At 43.3% G+C, this 15621-nt stretch overlaps 1 protein-coding gene across 2 annotated transcripts in view; it reads left to right on the top strand.

Annotated features, from left to right (window-relative positions):
* The first annotated feature begins 331 nt into the window (after window positions 1-331).
* The window catches only part of adcy7 (adenylate cyclase 7), a 69285-nt gene continuing 53995 nt past the window's right edge, over window positions 332-15621 (top strand). For both annotated transcript variants that reach the window (XM_080458026.1, XM_080458025.1), the window contains exon 1: window positions 332-457. The gene's annotated coding sequence lies outside the window, so the exon portion shown is untranslated. The remainder of the gene's footprint in view (window positions 458-15621) is intronic.

Raw genomic sequence — 15621 nt, 5'->3', positions numbered from 1 at the left:
TTATAGAGCATCTTCTATCTTCCTCCCACTAATTGATGTTACTTCAGTAAAATCCAGATACAGTTTATAGCAAAGAAAATGGAATAACAGCGACATATTTAAGGTTTATGTCTAGGTTTATGAATGTAACAGAACTGAATGTGCCTGTTTTAATTGAATATATCTATCTCCCCCACCCGGGGCCACGCACCTCGCACTGTGACGCGCAGGATGCCGCCGTGCGTGTCACCGCTGGGTCGGTCCTCTCACGTTATAACGAGAGAGAGAGAGAGAGAGAGAGAGAGAGAGAGAGAGATAGAGAGAGAGAGAGAGAAGCTCGTGGAGGAGGGGCGTTCTCGCTCCGAGCGGCGCGCTCACGGACAGAGGGAAAGTAGCGCGCAGCAGCACGCGCTCCCAGTCTGTGCCCGTCGGGTCGCTAATGACCGCTCGCCGCCCGGACTCCCTCCGAACCTCTCAGGTAAAGATGTTTAAGTCGTTTGTCTGTGAAGCGGAGCGACCAGCGCTCCTTCCCACTGTCGCGCCTCAGCTCGGAGGAAGCCTCGGTGTCCCTGCGCGAGGAGAAAAAGATAAATATGACAAAAAGACGAGTCTTCGGAGAAAAGTTTCCCCACCTGTTAAAGCTTCTCGATGCGGGTCGACTTTTGTGCAGATGTTTGCCTCTGGGCTTCGAGAAGCGGGGCTTTATTGGGGCTTTTCTCCAGGCTGCTCTTGTCATCCAGAAGAAGCAGAAGTTGATTTGGAGCTTTTGGGCTCAGTTGAGGCATCAGAGGCAGCTTCTCCTCTGCTCACAGTTGATGCTGGTCTGAACCTGCATGACGACCAACATTCAATCAGATGAGGGTGCAAATGTTTACATGCTGATTTCTTATGTTCTCACGTCGGATAAAACCTGATTTGAAAAAGTCCTTGGATGTGTTTCCCTCCTTTGTGTGATCCTGTGTTGACCGGTTCTCCTGGACTGTGTGTCGGGGATCCATGAGAAGATGTCCACAATCCCCGGCGGACTAGAATCAGTACCTGTTTCTATTCGTCTGTAGTATTACTGTTATACTATTCTTTTCACTCTGCCAGAGCATCAGCTCAAACGTAAGGCTCAGTGTTTCTGGGATGAATTTTCCAGCTGACAAATCTGTCAGATTATGTTTGGCCTCTTTCAGTTTCACCCCCAAAATATTTTGAAATCAGGGAATGTTTGTGTTCATCCAAGTATGCAGAAGTGCTCCTGCGCTGACTGACGCTGACTTGGAACGTGATGCTGGGGGATTATTCCCAGAGGTTGACCAGGACCTCAGCCTCGGTCAGAGCTCCGGCTCACACTAAAGAAGAGCGTTCAAACAGAAATCCCACTGCTTTGTGGACGAGTCCTGTTCTAATGCGGGCACTAGTCCCAGTCTTAGATTCGCCCACATCTGCACTGTTATAAATGTGATGTTAATCAGGATTTGAACATTTATATATTGTGTGACCTTAATATGCATGTGGCTGATTCTTAATCATGGTGGATTATTATACAGAGCTGTGGCTGTAGCTTTTAGTCGGCACTGGATGAGAACGTAATGCCATGATGTCGTATTACTTAACAATGAATTAAAGAGAGACAATGTACAATTTCTAAACTTTAATGTCAGGTTATTGATCATTTCATACACTTTTCTATCTACTGAAGTATAACATGGTAGCATGTTTCAATGAAAGAAAACAAACACAGTTTTGACGGCATTTAAATGGGAGAAAAAAGATTTATTATTAATAAAATAGAAACTCCGTTTCTACACGAGATTGCTCACTTGTGACAACGTCATGTGAACCAGGGGTAATGTGGAGCCTTTCTCAAATCGCTTACCAACATATTACAGTGAATGGATTAAATTGTCATCCTGTTTACCGCAGGGCCAAATTGTAACTAATTATTTAACAATAAATGACAATTGGCACTACTAGTTTAATGTACAGTGGTAACTGATCAGCTGTAAATTAGCAGGAGCCTTCACAATGAGAGTAATGGGGAGTTTCTCAGGGCTGTTTTAGATGATTACAAATGTTTTGTCTCGGTTTTCCTCTCAGAGCAGGCTGCCCTTTCCACCCTTGCGACCTCCAACCCCGTAAGGAGACTCTGGACCCCCACCACTGATATTAGCAATCATAATAGGGCAAACACAGAGATACACACTTACGCTCACCTGCGACCAATTTATAGTTTAAACTGCACATCTCTTAGTTACATGAGTTGCCTCCAGTATTCCTGATTGAACATGTAAACTCCAGACTGTAATTTACCCAATATCTCTTAGAGAGGCGACGGTGCTAACCACTGAGCCACTGTGTCTTCCTACAGTAAACCACTTTGAAGAAACATAAACAGAAAGTTCTGGCTTTATGAGGGTTTATGTTTCCATTAGTTGCATGATGCTGCTATATTTATTAAACCACAATACCAAAAAAGTTAATTATTAATACACCAGATATTAATGCCTCACCACTCAAAATTCATACTTTTTTGCTTAAGTAAGCATAAATGCTTGAACTGCAAAAAAAAAAAGAAGAAAAAAAAAGTGTTTTATGTTGAAACTTTAAAGATCGGATGTGATTCAGCGTGAAGTTAAGTGCGTGTTTTGTAATGAACGACCCAAATATTACCACGTTGTTGTCAGGATTTGACTGGCATCTGAGCTTGGCACCCCCATGGACTATAAACACTGGATGAAAAGCAGCGGTGGAGTGTGTCCTAAGTGGCAGCAGGAGATTGTGTCGCTCTGCTTGTGTCTTGTAAAAACTTTATAGAAACTTGTTTGCTCAGGCTTAATAGCTGCAGTTTGCATTGTAAACTAAACGCCTTGCTTGCAATGAAGGAGAGTATAAAACGTGTGAAGCGAGAGGTTGGCCGATGGAGACATTCCTGCCGCCGTAGTGCAGGCCACACATGGCTTTCTGCTCCTGCTGGTTGTAAAGTCGACATACTGTCACTGACTGCACGAGCGCGGCGGACACGGCCTGTGTATGGCGGATACGTATCATTGGGTTGATTGCATCACTAATCCTTTTGGTCAGTTCTGGTTCTGGTAAATGAAGGTAGCTTATAGGGCTGACCAGGGTAATGAGGATGTACTGTACCTCCGCCGATCTGATCCAGCCGGCTAAACGTATTTATTTCATGTCAATCAGATTGATTCTCCAGTTTTGATGAATGGGGACAGGGACCATCTGTTGAGGGTAGCGCTGCACAGACGCACCGGAAACACACCCAGAGTGACGCCAGAGCCCACTGTGCTGTTGTTTTCCACTGAGCCTCTTAACAACCAGTGGTGGAGTTGTTTTGTGTTTCTTTTTTGCTCTGTCACACAACCTCAGCTCACCATGTAGACAGCGTAAAGAAGCGGCTCCTAAACTGTGGTTTAACTGTTCACAGGGGTTTGTCTTGTGTCGTGTATTTTACGAGTACTGTACCCGGCTAAATATAAGACGACTTTAATTATAATATGGCTCCCGCTCTTGTACAGGGATCATAATTGGAAAGAGGTTTTATATGAAGACATGAATTGGATTGTCTAAAGTAAAGATAATAAAAACACGCAATGAAACAATGGGCATAGGCAAACACTGGACACAGGACACATCGGTGTGCGCACACACTGAACGGTACAACTTTGGTGAGGATTTTGGCTGTTTCCTGGTTCTATACAGTCTAATGTATGGCTTCCACACTGAAAAAAGAAAATAGTTGGACCAACTGAATTAAATTGCTTCAATTGGTAACACTTAATGTAAATATCTTGTTCATGTCACATTGAGGATTTGATTTCTAATAATTACTTCCAGTATAAAAAATGATCTAATCTAATCATGCTTTATTTCTCCACCACTTTACGTGGAATGTTTCTCATTGCAGTTGACGAAGTTCATTTCAGTTTTTAGCAAAGCAGAGATAAAGATGCAGCAGACGATAAGTCCTTGTGTGGAAAGTAGCTAAGAGCAGTAGGAAGGTAAAGTTTGAGATGTATTACCACTATATTGCTTACTATTCTACAGTACTGTCTACGCAGTCCCTTAAACCCTGGAAGTTCTGTGTCGAAGTTGTATGCGCCAGGAAGTAGTTCACCTCCATAACACTAGGGGGCGTAGGAGGCTCGGTTGCGAAAAACTCATGAAACTCGTTGGTAGTGTTTATTTTTAGGTTGTGTATTTGTAGCCATAATAAACAATTTAACACAAAGATTGGCTCATTGCAAATTCTAACTTCAGGTGCAAGCCAGAAGACTGTCGTGACGAGCTACAATCTAACTTCCTGCAAGGTGTCATCAATATTATCGCTCTGGACGGCATCGCAAATAGAATTTTCTGCTCTGACCCTGGGCGGTGTGTTCTGTTCACTCTCGTGTTCTGTGTTCGCCAAATGTATCGGTACACGTATCGTCAACGCAGTGACTGCGGAGGGACTTCGTGACGACGCACATCCTGAGCGTAACCTTCGATTTAACAGATGTGTCAATGAAACAGAAATTAAATAAAAAAAAAGTTGTGATGGACGTATGGATTAAATTATGGCAGTGTACAAAACGTGCAACTAAGAATGTTATTGCAAAACAAGCAAAGACAAGACAAGACAAGACCCGACAAGACAAGACAAGACCAGACCCGACTAGACAAGACCCGACACGACACGACAAGACCCGACACGACACGACACGATAAGACATAAGACAAGAGACGGTGCCGTGACGTGACGTGACGTGACGTGACACTTTATTAAGACAAGACAAGATACGGTGAGGTGAGGTGAGGTGAGGTGAGATGACATGACACTTTATTAAGACAAGACTAGACAAGACAAGACAAGAGACGGTGAGGTGAGGTGCGGTGAGGTGAGATGACATGACATGACATGACATGACATGGCACTTTATTAAGACAAGACAAGATACGGTGAGGTGAGGTGAGATGAGATGACACTTTATTAAGACAAGACAAGATGAGGTGAGGTGAGGTGAGGTGAGGTGAGGTGAGGTGAGGTGAGGTGAGGTGAGATGAGATGAGATGAGATGAGATGAGATGAGATGAGATGAGATGAGATGAGATGAGATGAGATGAGATGAGATGAGATGAGATGAGATGAGATGAGATGAGACTGTATTAAAAAAAGACAGGACAGGACAGGACAGGACAGGACAGGACAGGACAGGACAAGACAAGACAAGACAAGACAAGACAAGACAAGACAAGACAAGACAAGACAAGACAAGACAAGACAAGACAAGACAAGACAAGACAAGACTCGATCACCTACAATTAGTTAATCAGCTTCCACCTTCCATTCATAGTCCAAACCTTGTTAATGCCAGGGAAAATAAATCACCTCAGTTGGGTCGTTGTGGACTGATGTGCTCGGACCAGTCGTCATTATCATCAGTCTGAATCTTTTGGTTGGTCTGTTTGTCTGACCAGACTCCGGCCCTGTTCCCGACCAAGCCGCCCTCTTCTCTCTGACTCTCTGAGACGAGGAGTGTTTGTTCCCTTTCGTTCTGAGCCTTTCTGAGTTTTCTTCCACTCATAAAAGAACAAACCCCTCCGTGGTCAAATTTGTTTCTATCCTCTTGTCACCAGTGCTCAGGAGAACGGTGCTGACTTGTGCGGTTTTACCTCAGCGTTCTCTTTGTATAGACTCAGCCTGCACTTGACAGCGACTGTGACCTTGGCAGGAAATATAGGGAACCTCCACAGGAAATGCAGCTTCTCGCTGGTTTTCTTTAGAACCAGGGTTGACGCCGTCTGCACACAAGCTCCCCTTTTGGGCTACTTTCAGAATCGTTCTTGCTGTGCTGCTCGCTGTTGAGGCTTGAGTTGAAGCAAATAGAAAAATGCTTCTTTCCATTAAGGTTTGAAATTAGTGCAAAGAAGAGATAGCAACAGCCCTTTTCATTGCTTGATGCAAGGAACTCTACAAATTCAAACTTGAACCCTACACATGCACGTTTTTATCCAGTTGTACATAATGTGTAGACGTAAATTGTGCTCTGTGTGCATCAAACTGCCAGTTTGAGTGTCCATCTGTATTGCATGGACTTTTTTTTTCCCCTTTTCCCCCGGTCGTCCATTAAGATGTGTTTTGTTGATGGTTGGCCTTGTGATCAACCGCAACTTGGATAAAATAGTACAAAAATTTGCCGTTTGTCCAATTTTAGGAATATAATAGTATTAGCAATAGATGTCAATACTATCACCTTACAATATCCATAAATATTAAATTAATACGATACAGTAGTATGGGCTGAGTATACACTGTAATCATTCAGCGATAGCGCCTCTAACATACATGATAAACATGGTCGGTTAAACCCACAGGCCCTCTTTACTGTTGGATGCTTTCTATTGCTGTTTCAGTGGAGGAAAACCATCGAGAGCTGCCTTTGTTCAGACACGCACGCACGCAAGCACGCACGCACGCACGCACGCACGCACACACACACACACACACACACACACACACACACACACACACACACACACACACACACACACACACACACTCAGGCAGGGATGCTCACATAATTGCCATTTTCAGTTATTAGACCTCATAATGTCTTCCAAATGCTTCTAGCCACTCACAGTGTTGATGACTTCCTATCTTCTCTCTGCCTCTTGTTACCCATCCTAACTTTCACTCATCCTCTCTGTAGCAGCACCCCCCCCCCCCCCCCCCGCCACCCCCCCACCCCCCCCACCCCCCCACCCCCCAGGCTCACAGTGAGTGGGGTTCGTCTTGGTGGACACTGTGCTAATCCTTGAACACACACTGGGGACTAATCTGACTCATTAACTCCAACTCTGGTGCTTCCAGCCAGAGATCAGCTCTAATCCTTCTTCAGCACAGTGCATGTTATCAACCCGGGTCCTCCTCCTTTTTCTTTTTTTTTTGTCGTTTTCTTGCGCTCCTCTCACTCGTAAATGAAGAGTGACATCAAACTCACTTCAGAAAATGCTTCATTATGTGAGGCTATAATGAAGCTGCTGTAGATGAACCAACAGTCTTCTTTTAGCTTCAACCAAAGTATTTATACTCCATTTAGTCAGCAGGTGCCACATCAGAGTGTTTAAGTCCTGGATGTAAACATAGTTCTAAAAACACTGGTCATCAGGTCATTGGTCAGTGAATCAGACCACTTACTGTCAAACACACATGCACCACCAAACTCTCTGGATTGTTTTCACACTGCCTAGGCTTTGTTTGATCTATTTAAAGTTAACCTAACCTTTCCTCGGGGCTCGCCGGTCTGGGCACGAGAGGCAGCAGAGTGGAGATGATGACCTTCACTTTGGGTGATGCCGCTCTCCATCTTTCACTCCCAGGATTTCCCCCCTTTATTGTGCAGCAAAACCGTAAGATGCCCCCCCCCCCCTGCTGTAGAGAAAATAATGAAAATGAGCAGGATGCCACAGGGGCCGGCGGCCCGCAGTCCCCCAAGAGTCAAAGGTTTCTTTCGCTGACGTCATCTCATCCGCAGGAGTCTCGTCTCCTCTGTTTAAACTGTCCACGGCGAGCATTTTTCTTTTTCTTTATGCTTAATGCTTATTTTTCTTGCCCCAGCTCTTTGACTGTGCGAGACTTCAAACTATGGGAATTCACACTGAGAGAGTTAGCGGTTTAAGATCTCATGGTGTTATCATAAGGGATTGTTTTATAACTGGCTGTGATCTTTTAAAATGAACTCTGTCATCTAAAACCTGATATCGTATTAGATAGAAAAAAACATACTTATTAGAATTACATTGCCATAACAGACATGTTGCATCACTGCAACCACAAAGATAAAATAAGAGACTCACAGGGTATCTAGAGAGATCCGGATAAAAACAGGCTTTTTTCACCTGAGCCAAACGTACAGAGCGATAGTCTGAGTCAGCACTGTTAGCGCTTCATCCTGGGAGGCATTCAAGGACTGTTTACTGCGTCAGTCACCTGCATTTTGGAGGCGCTCTGAATTCAGCACAGCATAACTTCAACAGAAGAAGCAAGGATACCCAAGTTTCTTGGTAAATTAATAGTTGAAATGTTGACAATCTAGGTCCAAAACATTTTGAGGGAAAAGCTTCATCAAGGCCCCCCTATTTATTAATTTTTAGTAATCATCGTCATCATAAACAGTATAGTTATTCTATAAATACCCTGAAATATTGTAGTCTAATTTCACACCTCTTGAGGATGTTTGAGTTGTGCATTCACAGATTTGATGATGTTTTTTCCACGCTCTGAGGCAGATGTGGGGAATTCCCCGGTGTTTTTTTAACTTTAAGGCTCCTCAGAGTGGGCGTGGCAGCGAGTGTTTGGCATCACTGTGCGTTTGGGCAAATCAAGACTTGAGAGGGCGTGCAAGCCTTTCTTATATAGGCAATCTGAGAGGAGGACTGCATGGGAAATAGCTCGAGAAAAACGACTCTAGAAAAGTCCTTTTTCTACAGGAAATGCTATTACTGTGAAGCTGTTGTTTTGTCATGTCCCAGACAAGTTTTATTTCTTTGTTTGTTTAGTTTTGGGAAACGAGCCCCCCTGCAGAGTGACACAGTCTCCCTACTATCCACATTATGAACAGCTGGAACATCATTGTTGGGAGACCACTGTGTAATGTGGTCAGGCCTGCTCTTCACTCGTCAGCGTCGCAGCCACTTGTGGTCCCACGCTGTTTCCATACACACTCGGTGTGCCCTCATCCTGCCGGTGGTCGTGTGACAACACTTTGTGCCCCGGTTAAACAGCGGAGATCCTCAAACGTGATGTTCGTGCCCGTGACGTCCCCGATGATGGATTTCAAAACGGAAAAACAAAAAGAAAGGAGAACATTGAGAAAGATTTGTACTATTTATAGCCCAGCATTTTAAGTATTGTTCATGTATATCTTGTGTGCGTTGACAGCCATTTGAAGGCTTCAAATTCAGTCTTCATCTGGAGGTGACCTTCAGTTTGGCAGACTGGCACAAAATTTGCAGCGAGTTCCTCCTGAAATGTACTTCAATCACGATACATGAACAGAACTATAAATTCTGTCGCCGAATCCACTACACATCTGTTCACCTCCATAGAATGTTCCCTGGCACCTCGAATCTCTGTTCTAAATGTGAAATGCATAAAGGGACTTTTATTCACTTGTTTTGGTCATGTGATCACATTCAGACTTTCTGGAAGGGGGTTCGCTCTATACTTCAGGAGATCACTGGTAAAGAGTTTTCGCTCCTTCTTTCTGTCTTCTAAACCACAATCCAGAAATTCTTTTCAATAAGGACACTAAATCCTTGTTAACAATGCTTTTGTTTTTAGCTAAAGAATGTATCTTGCTGTGGGGGTCAACTCCCCAGGTCCCTGTAGTCGACATGTGGTCATCGTAGATTTCTGCATTCATCCCTCTTGAAAAACTCACTCATGACCTAAAACATCAATCTGATAAATTCTGGAGGATATGTAAACCATCGTATTCCTTCCTTCATAAACTATGAACGATCAACTGTAATTACTGACTGTTTTCCCTTTTATTTATGCTAAATGCTACTGTCTCCTGTCGTCTTTATGTTTATATTCACTTCTCCACTTCCTTATTTCTTGTATAAGTATGTGATTTTTGGGGCGGGGCTTTTGTTGTTGCGTTTTTATCTTTTTTTGTCTCCATTGTTTGTGTAAAAAACTTAAGAAATCAATAAAAAGAGCATTAAAATGAATGTAAATAAATACAGTCTTCAACAGCTCTCCTGGATTATAAATGCTGCGATACGAGCCGCTCAGGTCCTACAGCATCTCTGGGTAAACGAGACCTGCCAAGCGCTGCTGGGAGCAGTTGTCTTGGTTTGGTGCAGGTTGATGTGCTACGTTATTTCAGTGGAGTGAGTATATGCCAGTTTTTATTTTATTTTATTTTATTTTTTTTGTGGCATAGCCTACATGCTGCCTTGATGATCCACTTTTAGTTTGCTGTTTTAAAACCGTTGTCTCCTCCTCCACTGGGAGGCTGACGGCTTTCTGACGGCTCTGAATGACAGATAAGCAGTACCTCATACACGAATAAAACAATAACTGATGAATATTTCTGGTGCAAACTAGTGAAAGGACCAACATTTAATCACACTGATATATACTTTTGCTCCCAGCAGATGTTGATCATGTTTGTTTTTCCATCTTTTCGGGTCAGTTTGTAGGCCAAAGCTCCCGATGTGCTGCCATTGTTGAAATGTTATCTAAGCTATTGCATTGTGTTCTCTATTATCCTGATTTAGTGTCTCATTTCAGTCAGACATATTTAGGACTGCTAATGCATCTTGGCCAGTAAAGCTCTTGAGAGGCCAACAAAGGCCGTACTTTTGCTTCTTTTGCTGTTAGCAGAGGATTAGTGCAGCTGAGATGGGATGCTTTGGAGTGCCATTAGAGAAATGCCTCTTCGCCCTTTTTGTTAAATCGTTCCATTTCCTGGGCACCGTCCCCGCCTACAGCCCTTTTGTGAAAACACTCATTATGATCTGCCTTTAGCTGTCAGGTGATAAAATGATTTTCGATGTATGGCACACACTCAGAGTCAAAGTGAATCATTTATTTATATCTAAATAGATGCAATCGATCAGATATTCAGACTTGTGAATCCAGCTACTGTACATGGCTCTGATGTGGCAGCGTGAGACAATACCAGTGCAAAATGCTTTAAGTCACGTGGAAACATGTGCGATGACCTTGTGTGTCTGTAACTTCAGAGTGTTGAACTACCCTGAAGCCAGCGTGAGCCGGCGCCCGCCTCCTGCGAACGCTCGTTTGAGTGAGGATTGTGCTGATGTGTGGGTGTCTTATTTTCTTCTTTCTCTCTTTCTCTCTCTCGCTCTCTCTCACTCTCTTTTCCCAATTTCATTTCCAGAGCATTGTGCCTGCTGCAGCTCAAGGACATTATATAATGCTTATGAGAGCACCCCATCTGGAGAAGTGCCATTGAGACACAGAGTTTGCAGAACTCTGGGAGTGAAAAAAAAAACCAACCTCACCTGTGAAAGACATTAGTAACGACAGCGATTGGATGCAGAGAGCGATACGTGGGATCCAGGTGCACAGGTTGAAGGAACCACCAAACTCTGCTATCATCTGTAGTCGGTAGCTTTTGGTGAGTGAGATAACACCTGGAATGATATTGTTAATATTACCTGACCCACAATGCATGAACTCCGGTGGTATGCTTATTCACGGAGCACCTACGGAGTGACGTTTGAGAGTAATTAGCTGGTACACAGGTGTGTACTTGATGCCTGCTGCTTTGTGTTGTTTTTGTATGCGATGATGCATCGGCTCTTTCAGTAATGTGCACCGCTTGTGTGCCACCGGGAGGTTTGTGGCATTTTGCTGTTTCAACAAGCCACTCATTGTGCTTGGCTGGTTAATGAGTGATTTGCCAGGATTGGCTCTCTGTTGGAGAAGAAGAGCTGGTAGATGAGCCATCAAATGAATAGAAGTTGAGAAGCTAAGATAAAAGCTGGGTATGCTGCTGGATCAAAGCTCGGTGGCAGCGGGGCCGCTCAATTCAAACCGCTCTAGATAAGATTAAATATTCATCATGTGCGTTGTGTGTGTGTGTGTGTGTGTGTGTGTGTGTGTGTGTGTGTGTGTGTGTGTGTGTGTGTGTGTGTGTGTGTGTGTGTGTGTGTGTGTGTGTGTGTGTGTGTGTTTTGAAAAGAGAGGCACTTATGCTGTTACTTAGCCAACAATGCATGGCTGTGCAATATCTCATAAACCTACATGTCTAATAATTGCATTTCGTTTGCGGTTACAATCCCCAAACGCAGAGCGATATGAGACTCAGACCACTTTAATCCCACATGTTCGTATTATCACTCGGCATATTCCTGATGACTAATATCTCTTTAATTACAACGAGATGACTGGTTTATGAAAGGGAAACGATTTGTCTTGTAGTTAGGTATTTCAAACATTGCCGGTGAAGATATTGTATTTATTAAGAGCCCCTCGGCACCTTTAATCACATTTTTTAACAACTTTATCAGGTTTTAAATGCAGAAATACAAGGCACTTTGTGCAAGGTGAACTAGTGTCCCGACGTGGTGCCTTCATATTCCATATATTACATTATTATTATACACATATAGACTTGTAACAAGCTTTTTTTACAGTATAGTGAAGATAATCGAAAACAAAAGGCTTTGAGATTGTCCTTTTTTCCAATTGGTTCATTGATTGTACAATTGGAAGCTATTCCAGTCTAGTGATATTGTCAATATAACATCCACTGGAACACTGTTGCATCCCTCGTTCAATAAATCAGTGGCTATTTGTTGCCTTGATATGTTATCAATGATAGTTTGCAAAAAATTGTTGCAAAAGGTACGAGACATTTTGCACACTCAAATGTGGGAGTTTCTCATTTCTGTCGCATCACCGTCTCATGTAGTCGCTGAAGCGCCAGCAAAGTAAAGCTCATATTTCAAGCTGCCTTTAGGAAACTCTGAGATCCTCCATGAGATGTGGGCGCAGCTTCCTACAAGGCACAAATACAAGTGATCAACAAACCTGCCCCTGTTGTTGTGACATCTGTTCTGCGCAGAGAATTAGCCGAGTTTATTCTCAGTGTGAAAATCTCGGAGAAATTGGCCCAGAGCCCACAGAAATATCCCTTTTTTTTTTGTTGTTTTATATTCAGTCTGTGTGAAAATACAAATAAGAAAAAAAACTTTGCTCGATGAAACGATGTTGGAAAACGTAAGTAAAAACAAAACACCAGCGACAGGTGAGACCTTCATCCTTTGTCTGTCGGTTTAAGCAGAATCATTCAGCTCGTCTCTTGTCAGTTTGTTATCAAGCGTCGCTGACAGGTTTAACAAAACATGTGTATATCTGACATACTTCCACATCATTTATTCAGGGGAACACAAGCCCACTCGTTGAGCGCACGATGAAAAGACACTTCAGACTCAAACTGTTCAGAGTGAGCATCTCATACAGTGTCATTCACATGTACACGGTAGTCCTGCTGTGTATCGGTTGCTAGACTTTGGCTGTAAGTGCAGTCGGTGCAGTGGGATTCATTCTCAGAACATAAATTTTGAGCTAAGCTAATCACCTCCTCCTGTAGCCCTTGTTAGCCCGGTCCCTGTCATCAGCAGATCTGGTTTCTGTCACAGACGCAAGCGCACGCTCACTGCATCCATTGTGAGGCTGTCTCACGGGCCACTGCTGTCACTCTCTGGGATGAAGAGGTCCAGTGGAGCAATGCGAAAGCTTGAGGCTCACATGTCACACAGTCAAAAGAATGCTGATCCATTAATGAACTACGGTCGGCTTCTCTGTACTGCGGGGTCGGCCTTGCTTTTTAGGCTTAAGGCCGCCGTTATAATCTAAATGCATTCGTGACATCATCTTGTCTGCCATCGTACGAGAAAAAAGGGTTTCACTCTTACAGCCTTGCAAGCTCACTGCCGCTCATCTCCAGGGGCAGAAATCATGTGTTCACTAATCAATAATGAACATCTGGCTCTTATCTGCATCTCTTCTAATCTAACTCCGTCACTTATTTGTCCTGACATAACTTCAAATCGGTGGCCGCTTTCATAACAGCATCCATCTCTGACTAACTGTGCAGTGGCTGCAGGTTCCCTTTTTCTGAAGCTGTCCTTGCAGAGTTGTTAGGGAAATGAGTCACGGTTGCCAAGGAAATGAGATGGTGTGCGGTCGACTGTACGTTGCAGTAAAGGCTACTGGAGAGCTGTCAGAGCACCGTACTCCGCTCGAGATCTGTAGAAACACATTCAGACTTTGGAGAGGTGAGAAGAGGAACGGACGGGAAGGTGGAAAAGTGGAAGGAGCAAGAGGAGTGTGAGAGGAAATGCAGACGGCGTGTTTATTTCCTGACACTTAAAAGCGGCCTCAACTTTCTATACACCGAGTTTCCCGTGAATAGAGTCAATCACACCAGAAACACTTTCTTTCAGTAGGTTGGAGGCCGTGTGTACGTTACTGTCGGTAAAGGTTTTAGAGGTGACCGGGTCATACCAAACTTCCAGCACCTTCTTCATGATGAAACGTGTTGCTTCTGCACTGTGTAGGGAATGAAATGTACTATAGTTCAAAAGCATTGATTGCTAACAGCTGGCAGGAGCTGGACAAAAAGCTCTTTGTCTTCATCGTTGTATGTGTGATGCAAGGAAGGGTGAGTGTGTGTGTGTGTGTGTGTGTGTGTGTGTGTGTGTGTGTGTGTGTGTGTGTGCGTGTGTGACGTGTAACCATTTCTCAGTGTTAAGTGTTCAGTTGAGATTAGATTTGGACAGCGGTGAGAAATGATTTGGAAAGTTTTAGTACGTCGGGAAATTCCAGCGTCTCTGAAAAGGGAAGGACAGTAAAAGCATCTTTCTGAACTGCTTCATGTGAACTTTGAATCGGATTGATTTGAGATATACCTCTTTACTTCATCTGTTTTTTGATGAATAACATTTAATGGCAATTAAATAATTACAGAAATCAATAAGTTCTTTCAAAGTTTTAAACGGTTCTGTTTGCAAATATAAAACTATGTCAACGTATTGTAAATGCGTTTATCTGTGACAATCTTCAGGTTCAGGAACTGACTTAATAATGCCTGAACAGTTATGAAAATGATTGGTTACTCGACAGTTGCAGCCCTGATTAGCCTTTTATTCATTCTGCCTGTTATCATATTTGGTAGTAACTTGAGTTACTGGTGTATAAAACTAAGAAACATCTATAGAATGTCATTTTGATGGTTTATTTTGATGGGATTTAACATGGTTGTCTTTCTTGTGTCCATGTGGCGTTGAAAACACTAGAACTCTGCCTCTGTTTCAGCTGCACAAACATAGTTATTAAGGCTGACAACATGGTTAAAAATTAACAATGTTTAAGAGGACAGCGTTAACTACAGTTGTACTGATTCTTATTCTCCATTGTTGGGTTTTGAGTCTGATCCTTGTATTTAGACTCATAAAAGTGCTCCAATACATCCCACCTGATACCCGAAGCTCGACTGACATTAACCTTCTTAGCAGAGCAGCGAAACTTTAATTTATGAACGAGGGTTGTGTGGATTACCGATACGATCATATGTGTAGCTGAATGGATTCTGAGATCTCAGTGATGGTGAGAGGCCTTTTGTGTAGTCAACCCCCTTATCTACATGTCGGCAAGATCGGACCTGGTGGTCTTGAAAATGTCAAGTTGTGCAGACCAGACCGAGGCAAACAGGAAGTATGAACATTATTCAACATTATGCCTCATCCCTGGTGGTAACAGGCCCAAAGTCAGACACAAAAACTCAGTTTGACGGTGTGGATATGGAGTGACAGTCAGGAGAATATGTCATTAAGTGAATGAACAGGAGGTGAAGGCAGCCTGAACAGGAGAGACAGACAACAACACACGCACTCACTCAGTGAACCTCCAGTTAACCTCACACGCATGAACACAGAAACTCCAGACTGGATTTGAATGCACAACATTCTCACCCAAATGTTCGGCACTCGTTTTTGATTTGGAAATAAAATTGTTATGCGTGCCTCCGTAGCGTGAACACAAATCACATCAAAATGACCTTTTGCCAGCAGGTCACTGCCTCATGATGTGTCTGGTAGAAGATATCACAACCT

The sequence above is a fragment of the Lipophrys pholis genome (assembly GCF_963383615.2).
Source record: "Lipophrys pholis genome assembly, chromosome: 2".
Taxonomy (NCBI): domain Eukaryota; kingdom Metazoa; phylum Chordata; class Actinopteri; order Blenniiformes; family Blenniidae; genus Lipophrys; species Lipophrys pholis.
This window is presented reverse-complemented; position numbering and strand designations above follow the sequence as displayed.